Genomic DNA, 11,534 nt, shown 5'->3' on the forward strand with positions numbered 1-11,534 from the left:
TTTTTTTGAGACGGAGTTTCGCTCCTGTTGCTCAGGCTGGAGTGCACTGGTGTGATCTGAGCTCATTGCAGACTCCACCTCCCAGGTTCAAGCAATTCTCCTGCCTCAGCCTCCCAAACTGCTGGGATTACAAGCACCTGCCACCACACCCAGCTAATTTTTGTATTTTTGGTAGAGACAGAGTTTCACCATGTTAGCCAGGTTGGTCTCAAACGCCCCAGGCGATCCACCCACCTTGGCCTCCCAAAGTGCTGGGATTACAGGCATATGAGCCACCGTGCCCAGCTAATTTTTGTATTTTTAGTAGAGACAGTTTCACCATGTTGGCCAGGCTGGTCTTGAACTCCTGACCTCATATGATCCACCCGCCTCGGCCTCCCAAAGTGCTGGGATTACAAGGCACAAGCCCTCCCACCTGGCCAGTTTTGTTTTGTTTCAAAATGCGAGGCATCAAATGGAAGAGAGTGTACTGACCACATACATTTAACCTTTTCTCCCTCACAAAGCCCCACTAAAGTGACAATAAATTTTTTTATTTTAAGAACCATAAACCCACAAGGACAAAGAAATGGGAGAAAACAGCAACCCAGCTTAGAAAAGGAGAAAGCAGATGGGTAAGTGGTAGGTGGACAGAGAGACCTGGATCCCAAACGGGCAATGGGGACAGTAAAGAAGAGGCAGTATTGCCAAGCCGGCAGCCCCAGTGTGCTCTGGAATTGGCAGAGATGAAAATGGGGCTAAGAACAGGAGATGAGGCCGGGCGCCGTGGCTCAAGCCTGTAATCCCAGCACTTCGGGAGGACGAGGTGGGTGGATCATGAAGTCAAGAGATCAAGACTATCCTGGTCAACATGGTGAAACCCCGTCTCTACTAAAAATACAAAAATTAGCTGGGCATAGTGGCACATGCCTGTAATCCCAGCCACTCGGGGGCTGAGGCAGGAGAATTGATTGAACTCAGGAGGCAGAGGTTGCGGTGCTGAGATCGCGCCATTGTACTCCAGCCTGGGTAACAAGAGCGAGACTCCATCTCAAAAAAAGAAAAAAAAAGAAAAAAAAAAACAAAAAACAAAAACAGGAGGTGGCCTGACTGCCCATCATTTACCTTACAGAACTCAGAAGGTTTGTTCTCCAGAGAGACGAACAGAGGCCCTCTGGACTGTCATGGCTGGGAATAAAGGTACCACACTGAAAATATTGCTGTTAATGAGAAAATGGGATATAAAATCCTGGGCCTGCCTTCCCCACTCAGCTCCTGGGAGCCAGGTAGGAAGGTAAATAGGCTCCAGAAAAAAGATGTCAAGAGCGCTCTTCGGGGATCCCACCATCCCAAAATATGGGACTTAAAGGTACTAATATAGGGTGCTCTCTAAGATATGGCTGGGCTAGGTCTCCTGAAGTTCAGCCCACATGCCCCTCTCTTACATATAAGCAGATGAGACAAATCTCTAACACAGAAGCAGAGAACGAAACAAAGAAGAAAGAAACAGGCAAATAGCAGACAGGCAAGCGAACATGGAAAAAAGTAAACTGAAGGAAACAATGGGCGTGCAGGGAGAAAAACACTTTAAACACTATCATTAATGGCCTTGTCAAAATAAGAGACGTGCAGGCACTTCTTCCTCTGCATGGTTCCAGTATTCACGAATATCACCTACACGGTGTAGTTGACAGCATCAGTCTTCCAGCAACACAGTTCGAATTTCAGTTTTGTAATTTGATGGCGTGTTAACCATGAGTGGTTGTGCAGTATGCAAGCTCTCTTAGCTCTTCTGCCCACAGTCACTAAGTAATAACAGATGCATGGCATGGTCAGTGGCCAATCACAGCACTTCTTTCAAAGCCTGCCAGTGACTGGTTACGGCGTGCCTATTGGTCAGCTCACATAACTGTTGTTGAGTTGTTGCACCAAGTGTGTTGCTGAGTTACCTCCTTGTCTCCAGGTGATGCACCCATGCAACATTTCACAAGGATGGATAATGAACAGAGGGAACTTGCCAACAAAGATGAAAGTGCAGCAAAGAAATAATTTCATGGGAAGTGAAATTGGGTATGATTAGAAGATGTGAAAATGGGAATAACCAAGTTTAAGATCTAAAGGAACCTAGCTTTGCATGAACCATACTCCAGAAGCCTAATCAATACTCTTTTAAAACGTAAAGTTTCTTCAACATCTTTTTAAATTTCATGAAGGAAAGAAAGCACTCTGGTTGAAGACTGTCATTTTTGAAAAGTCATTTATTTGGCTAATATTCGGGTCAAAGTGTTGATATTCGTTCCCACCTGAAAAGAAAATGGTAATTACAAAAGAAAAGAAGACACCTTTTACTGCCAGAAAAATCTGGTTTCAAAAGTTGGCAGAAATTGATTAATGTTAAACCATCTTGTGAAGCTGCCAGAGCAGAAAGGTGTCCTGCTATGAAATGTACGCCTAGATTCCAAGGATTGGTTAAACAAGGGAACATGATCATTGTCAATTATTCTATGCAAATAAAAGTGTTTGTGATGAAGAAGATGAAAATGTCCCAGAGGAAGTGATCCTGGCAAAATAATTCACACTAACGAATTCTTGGGGCCAGGTGCAATGGCTCACACCTGTAATCCCAGCACTTTGGGAGGCTGAGGCAGCTGGATCTCTTGAGATCAGGAGTTCGAGACCAGCCTGGCCAACATGGTGAAACCGTGTCCCTACTAAAAATACAAAATAGCCAGGCATGGTGGCACACACCTGTAATCCCAGCTACCAGGGAGGCTGAGGCGGGAGAATCACTTGAACCCAGGAGGCAGAGGTTGCAGTGAGCCAAGATGGTACCAGTGCACTCCAGCCTGGGTGACAGAGCGAGACTCTGTCTCAAAAAGAAAGAAAGAAAAAAAGAATTATTGGAGACGTTTCATTCATGACATTGAAAGCACAAAGGAGAAATGATGGGAAGCCGCTCCAAGCTTAGAAGGGGGGATGACAATTCCCCAAGACGTGGGAAAGATACTCCTTTCGTATTTTAATTCACGTCAGGAGAAGGGGACAAGCTCTGTTCCAAGAAGAAATAACCAATTTTCCATGTCTTCAATGCTTTAAATTACAGTGTACTCAGTAAATATTAGTTTTATTTTTATTTCCCTATGCATTTATAACTGATAGTATGAGTGTTTTTAATGTTATAGGAAAATTATTAAAGTCCATAGAACAATTGTCATTTTTCTCATTGATTATGAAGATTGTTTTTCGTGGATTCAGCTCGCACGGTCAGTTTTGCAGTCCTATATTATCACACAAAGTAAAAACTCATTATATTTTTCTGTGAAATAAGAAAAAGCAACTGTATGAAAGAAATATATGAAACACAAAAAGCTCTTGGAAAATTAGTAGAAGAATTGAAAGATAAACTTAAGAAAATATCCTTGAAAGTTGAGTAAAAAGGCAAGAAAGAAAAAAGGTAAGGCAAATGATAAGAAAATTAGAGATATAGTCTAGGAATTCAACATCTGGATAACAGGAGCTCTAGCAAGAAACAAGAAAACAAAAGGAAGAAAACCATAAAAAATAATTTTTAAAAAGTTCTCATGAGTTTCCAGAATAGAAGTATGCTATTAAGACACATGATTAGCTCATGGTTGTAGAATTTTGGAAAATCGGAAATAAAGAAATTTCTTGGCTTGGTGAGATAGCTCATTCCTATAATTCCAGCAATTTGAGAAGCCAAGGTGGGAGAATCACTTGAGGCCAGGAGTTTGAGACCAGCCTGGGCAGCATAGCAAGACCTTCATCACTACAAAAAAAATGAAAATTAAAATTTAAAAATGAGCCATGGATGGTGGGGCATGCTTGTAGTCCCTGCTACAAGCATGGGAGGTTGATGTTGGAGGATCACTTGAGCCTAGGAGTTTGAAGCTGCAGTTGGGCTCAAATAAATCAAGACTCTGTCTCTTAAAAAAAAAGTTCTTTAAACTTTTAGGAAGAAAACTCTGAATTTCATATAAAGGATCAAGAATTTGGATGGTATTTTTCTCAATAACAATACTAGAAGCTGGAAGACAAGGGAAAAATGTCTTTGAAATTCTGAGACAAAATGATTTCCAACTTGGAATTCCATACCAAAATACCTCTAAGACTTCAGATAGAGTAAGACATACTTTTCTTGGATTTGAAAGGTCTTTAAAATTTTCATCTGAAGAACCTTTTCTCAGGAGTCTATTGCAAAATGTGTCCCACCAAAACAAGGAAATAAAACAACAAAAAGAAGGCTTGGGGTCCAGAAAACTGGGATCCTACAAAATGAAAAGGTCAAGAATCTGCCCACCCTGCAGAATGGTAATGGAGTGACATTTCAAAATAAAGACAGTGAGCAGATCTAGGGAGCTGTCAGCCCAGATTGCACCAGGTCGAACGGAGGAACAAGGTCAGGAAGACAAGAATTTGAGATTTTTGAGAAAAGGCTTATGCAATTGGGAGAGGACTCTAGGCTGTATTAAGTATATAAACAACTGAGTAACAAAAAAGATAGTTTTGTTGAGTAGGAAAACAAAGTGATCGTAGTAAATGTCATGATTCAGACCTAAGTAGTTTTTACTTAGCCACAGTAATAAAAACACTGAATATAAGCAAAATTATAATATCTGAAGGCTAGCTGACTGCAAGTGTGGATGCATGGTGAGCACAAGCCGTATGATTGAAAGAGAAATAAATCCTCACCTTCCAAAGGGAGAAGTCAATATTTAATGCCTAAAACTGAAATATCAAGAAGTGGAAATACAAATACTTAGAGGTTAAGGAAGTAAATACTAGAAGAGCTAACTTTGATATGATTACTTCCAACAAACAGGACATGGCAGAATTTCCTGTTTTTGTAATTGCTGGATGCAACTTTACACTTGCATGCGTAACTGTAACAAAATAAAAATTAAAACGAAATATTAAAACTTGAGGTAGACTTGTAAGTCTTCATGTGCTAATGGTAAGTGGAGAAAATTCAAGATGTATAACACTGTGAGAAAGGAATCCATTTATGTTAAAAAAAAAAACAAACAGAAATATTTATACCTTTTAGAAAGATGTACAAGAAAATAATCTACTGATTATGGTTGCCTCTGGGGAGCAAAATTGGAGGGTTTAAGATGTGGAGATAAAACTTATTTTTCCCTATGTCATTTTCTATACTGTTAAAATCTTCACTTATAAACATTTTTCAATAAAATTAACTAATTTTAAATGATAAGATTTCCAATCCAAGAGAAAAAATGTCTACTTTTGTTATTTAAGTGCTTGTCTTCTACAATAAATAATCTTACTAATTTGGTCTTCTTATTGAATTTGTTTTCTGGTTAAAAAAATTAAGACTTTGAAAGCAATAAAAATTTAGAGTAGTCTGTCATTCTAAATAAGCATGTATAACATTACATGTATAATGTCACAAAAATAATGTATCTCAATAACCTATTTAAATTGTCTGTTAGCATTTCTTGCATGGTCATGCCTCAGAATTTCCTTTGTAAAACATTCCTTGAAAAGTTTCCTTAGCATTTAATATGGGAGAAACTTTTTGGGGAAGGAAGGTAATTTTGCTGTCTGTGGAGGCCGAGGAAGAGATAAGGAATTCAGAGAAAGCTGGTAGTAAGATGGCAAAGGGCTCTCACCAAATCATCAATAAAGACACATTTATGGAATATTTGAGGGACAGAATTTTTAGAGAGGGGTGAAGAAGTTAGCTTCCTTGTCAATGTTAAGGAAAGAATAGAAACAGATCATATTGTAATAGAATCTTGGAGGCAGAGAAAAGAACCTCCAGGAACATAGAAAAATCATGTGGAACGCTTTGGATGGTCACAGGCGTGTAGTTATAACCAAGGGCTGCCCAGTTTACTTCTAAATTGTGCGTAGAAACTATAGACATCCCATAGCTTTAATTCTAATGCTTGTTCCACCATTTACCAAATGAATAACACCGGGGTGAGCAATGTGAACATTTAGCATCTTGACTTTCTCATTCACCTACCACGCTACCAGCACGATTTTAATCAAATGCTTATAAACGCTTAAACATTTTTAGTGTGAAGCAAATCTACGACATAGCAGTGGTCTTTCCAAAATGTTTTCTAATTTTCTCATTTCTCAAACTGTAGTTCTTTCATCTATTTCTTTTTTACATCTTAGGTAAGTGTAATAGTTTATTCTATGTTTTTTGTAGGATACTTTGCAAATTATAGAAGGCAATAAAAATAAAATTCCTACTGTCTAAGCATTTTATTATTTAGTTCCAGCTTAGTGTACAAGATCATCTCTGGCCTCAATGGTAAAAATTTGAATTTCCTCTGGAACCCTCCAGTCAGTGTAATAAGTTCATTGGCATTCTCCTTCTGACTCATCAATTTCAGTCACTTTCTTGTTAGAGGCACTTCAGAGAAGGTAACAGATCTTAAAATCAATACTAGAACATTCAAGAAGTACTATTTGAAATTCTAAAGTGGTGAGAAACAATAAAATAAAATGACATTCAAGAGCAATATACAGATTTGTTCAGCATATTTTTCTCCAAAATATTTATAATTATTTAAAAATAAAATTTAAAACTCATTCATAAATTAAAAGAACCAGTAAAGTAAAACATCCTTAACACTGTACCACCAAAACCATATATAGAATTTAAAAACAATTATAAATTTTACTTCTTAGTGACTTTTTTTTTGAGGCAGAGTCTCACTCCGTCACCAGGCAACAGGCTGGAGTGCAGTGGCATGACCTCGGCTCACTGCAACCTCCGCCTCCTGGGTTCAAGCAATTCTCCTGCCTCAGCCTCCCGAGTAGCTGGGACTACAGGTGCGTGCCACCAAGCCCAGCTAATTTTTTTGTATTTTTATTAGAGACGGGGTTTCACCATGTTAGCCAGGATGATCTCTTGACCTCATGACCGCCCACCTTGGCCTCCCAAAGTGCTGGGATTATAGGTGTGAGCCACCACGCCCAGCCCTTAGTGACTTTTAAATAACTGAAGTCAAAGTTAATTAAAAATGTTGAAACATGACTGGATGCGGTGGCTCATGCCTGTAATCCCAGCACTTTGGGACGCTGAGGCAGGTGGATCATCTCAGGTCAGCAGTTCAAGACCAGCCTGGCCAACATGGCGAAGCCTTGTCTCTACTAAAAACACAAAAAAACTACAAAAAATTATCTGGGTGTGGTGGCAGGTGCCTGTAATCCTAGCTATTCAGGAGGCTGAGGCAGGAGAATCAGCTGAACCTGAGAGGTGGAGGTTGCAGTGAGCTGAGATCACGCTGTGGCACTCCATTCTGGGTGACAGAGAAAAACTCTGTCGCAAAAACAAATAAATAGATAAAAATTAAAAAGTTAAAACACCGAGTTGATGCCTATTGAGGAATTTCAAGAAGATAACAATAGTTGATTTAACTGTACATATTTGGGGGTCGCAGAAAATACCTTGCAAATTGAACTTTTTGGTTAAGAAATAAAATAAGCATCTTTAGCATGTGAGTATTTTGAACTTCAGAATACAATCTACAAGGCTAACTTATTATAAAACAATCATTTTCACCGCTAATATTTCTATTTCTATTCGATCATTTAATTGTTCATTTGTTTATTCATCAAACATTGAATATTGTATATTGGTACCCAGATTTGTGTGGAACTATGGATTTTGAGGAATAGAAAGGGAAATGAGAAGGAATAACTAGTAGGAAGAAGATCCTGACCCATCCTGTCGTCCTGTAGTGTCTTCCATCCTGTCCATCCCAGACTCTCTGCTCTATAGGACATACCCATATTGGAGGGTTGCCTCTTTACAGTTAATTCTTCCTATACCTATGTGATACATACAAGCAGATACTGCTTATAAATCTAATCCACTTTGACTGGGTTTGCCAGGAGTGATTGCAGACTTTCTGTTCCGTCTTTGCTTTTAGAAAGTAATTGGATAACTTCTTATGCTATATGGAAATACAATAGCTGACAAAATGGTAGACTTCCTGTTTAATTAAATTTGTACATCTCCAACACAAACTTGACTATGCAGATTTACAGTAATGAAATCTCTAAAGTTTTAAAATACAAGCTTCAACTGCCAAATCCAATTCCAAAAACAGGGATATAAAATACACGTTAGAGAATTAACCAACGGTATGAAAAGGGAGCCCCTTTCCTTAGCACACATTCTCGCTGTCTACCGTAGTCTGATTCGAGTCTGTCATTGTCTTTGTCTTTTCACATCAAAGCCGTATTCTGCTGCCGATCTCAAACACAATGAGTAGGCTGGTGTCTGCTTACCAGAGCTGAAATGCCTTGTTTTAGAATTGCCTCAACAGCTCACCTCCTTGGTCTAGATTTACCACCTTGACCTACTTCATTCATTCATTTATTTTCATGAAAATGGAGACTTCTGATACTTATTCATATGAAAGCATCCATTAGAACAGAGTTCAGATAAAAGTAACGACTTTTCTGATAAATTGCTTCATTCACATGAGCTCTTCTGGGCAATAGGTAGGAGGAAATAAAACACTTGTATCTCTACAAGTAATTTAGGGGGAACACAGATGTTTTTATGCCAAACCGTATTATAAAATGTGCGTTTAGTCTCTGATAAAAATAAATTATCCCTCAACCAAACTTCTGGAGGGGCCACAGGGCAACTTCCTCTTTGCCCTCTGAAGGTTCACTGAAAATGAACAGACAAAAGGCAGATTAGGCTGGGCATGGCTCCTGTCTGTAATCCCAGCACTTTGGGAGGCCGAGGCGGTGGATCACCTGAGGTCAGGACTTCGAGACGAGCTTAATCAGCATGGCAAAACCCCATCTCTACTAAAAGTATAAAAATTAGCTGGGCGTGATAGTGCACGCTTATAATCCCAGCTACTCAGGAGGCTGAGGCAGGAGAATCGCTTGAATCTGCAAGGTTGAGGTTGTGGTGAGCAGAGATCGTGCCATTGCATTCCAGCCTGGGCAAAAGAGCCAGACTCCATCTCCCCCCTCCCCCAAAAAAAGGCAGATTAACAGGAGAAGAGGCACACACATTTGTATTTCAACATGCATAGCACCAGGGAATTGCAGAATGGTTACCCAGGGGTACAGGTGCTTACATACACCTGATCTGAGTATCACAGATCAATTTTATGGAGGCTATGCACTGAGTTTTAGGTGTGAATGTTTTTAAAGCTCATCTAAGGGGACAAAATATCCATTTTTGCTACAACTGGATTTGTTGCATTTTTCTCTAATTTGGTCTTGAAGTTTGTCTCTGAAAAGTAGCTGTAATCCCTACCCCTGTCCAGACAGGTTTATCAAGGTAGCCACTTTCTAGGAGACCCCTATGAGGAGGGGAAAGCTTAAAGTCGTATTTTTAGGCTTTATTGTTTGTTGCTTTTGGTGAAGTGAGAGTCTGGTTTCTATGACCCACCTGGAAGTAGAGGGCGTCTAGTTTCTATGGCTTGCCTTCTGGGACTATGAGGGCCGAGGGACAAGAGGCCAGGAGAGAGAGTTGGCTTGAGGCTGCTTCTGGAACCTTCACTTTGTTTTCTGAGCCTCAACACTATCGTCTCCATCACCTTTAGACACACTTAAATCAGAGCTACGTCTTGTGGATATGTGGCCTCAAGTGAAAGAAAGGAGCCGGAGAACAAACGGAGAAAAACCGAACTCAATGCATTTGATTCAAAGCATCTTCCTTCTACCTCCTTTTACTTTGGCTAAGGATAAAAGGGTAGATTAAAGTGAGATTTGCAAGTAGCTTAAGGAAGGCAAAGTCACACATTGAGAGCCAAGAAAGAAGTAAGGAGAATTCAGTAGGATGTACATTCCGGAAGAAAACTGGTTAAGACTGAAACTCAACCAAATTTTATTGAGGACCAAGACTTCCTTGTTACCCACAGAGTCCCCTTGATTGTTTTCCTAGATGGACTCCATGATTTGACACTATTGATAAAAATGTATTCCCTTTTGTCTTCAATTGATAAACTATAAATGTAATTGACGAATAAAGCATAAATCATCATGTGATAACTAGAGGCAGCTTGACTAACTAGGACTTTAAAATTTTGTATCAGCTTTTGCTGCTTTATTACAGGGAAACTATAATATTTATTGTTAAAGAAACAAAATTTGAACAAATTTACATTAAAAATCGAGTTGGCTTCTATCAGTAATTCATGAATTGGGCAGCATCTCATTTTATTTATTTTTTATGTATTTATTTATTTGTTTTTTTACACTAAGACAGCAAGGGCATAGGAGAGCTAGGAAACGTACTCTGATGAGCTGGGCAGATGTGATGGCTTTACAGGCAGAAAAGGGCTGAAGAAAGCAAAAATAGAGAATGAAAAGGTCACTTCAAAATGACTTTCCTTCTAGGGTTAAAATAGGAGGGGTGGGTTTTTTTTGTTTGTTTGTTTTTGTTTTGTGTTTTTTTTTTTTTAATCATGCTGACTTAGATAAATTAGGTCCTTTTGATTAGCTATTGTGAATCTCCTAATTTTTTTGAAAACTGGCCGGTTCAAAATTCAGTTTGATTATTGGCACCTCTCAGGAAGGACTCCATTCTGGTTGGTCTGGTCTGCTGGGCCTGGGACGGGAGCTCAGTTCCAAGCAGTGGCCTCCTGCAAGTTTCATTCAACACCATTATGTTTTTAACATATTGAACAGTTTTATAGACACTCATTAGTTTTATTTGTATTTATTTATTTTTTTGAGACAAGGTTTTGCTCGGTCGCCCAGCTGGAGTGCAGTGGCACAACCCCTGCTCACTGCAACCTCTGCCTCCTGGACTCCAGAGATCCTCCCCACTCAGCCTCCAAGTAGCATGGACTACAGGCACACACTGCCATGCCCAGATAATTTTGGTAGTTTTCATAAAGATGGGAGTCTCACCTGGGCTGGTCTCCAGCTCCTGAGCTCAAGCCATCCTCCTGCCTCTGCCTCCCCAAGTGCTGGGATTATAGGCATGAGACACCACTCTGGGCCTTGATAGTCGTTCTTAATTTCTCATATTAGAATCCAGAACGGAAACTGATCTCTGATGTAAGCAATGGAGCTGATGATTAATTTTAAAACTAAAGGCCAGCAAATTTTGAAATTTGAAAAACATGCAGTTATTTAGCTCAATGATATTCTATTGATTATAAATTGATTTTTATCTTTAAAACACCCTTCTGATTATATGAACAAAAAAGAGCAAAAATTAAAAACTATCTCTGTCTCTATTTTTTTTGTTTTTTTGAGACAGTTTTGCTCTGTGGCCTAGGCTGGAGTGCAGGGGTATAATCATAGCTCACCACAACCTTAAACTCCTCACCTCAAAGGATCCTCCTGCCTTAGCCTCCCAAGCAGCTGGGACTACAGGGGCACACCACATGGCCAGCTAATTTTTTAAGTTTTTTTGTACAGATGGGGTTTCGCTATGTTGTCCTGGCTAATCTTGAACTCCTGGGCTCAAGTGATCCTCCTGCCTTGACCCTCCAAAGTGCTGGGATTATACGTGTAAGCCACTACACCAGGCAAAACTATTTCTTTGTTTAGTGTTGAGTTTTTGGAAA

This window comes from Cebus imitator, unplaced genomic scaffold (assembly GCF_001604975.1).
Source record: "Cebus imitator isolate Cc_AM_T3 unplaced genomic scaffold, Cebus_imitator-1.0 Scaffold365, whole genome shotgun sequence".
Classification (NCBI taxonomy): domain Eukaryota; kingdom Metazoa; phylum Chordata; class Mammalia; order Primates; family Cebidae; genus Cebus; species Cebus imitator.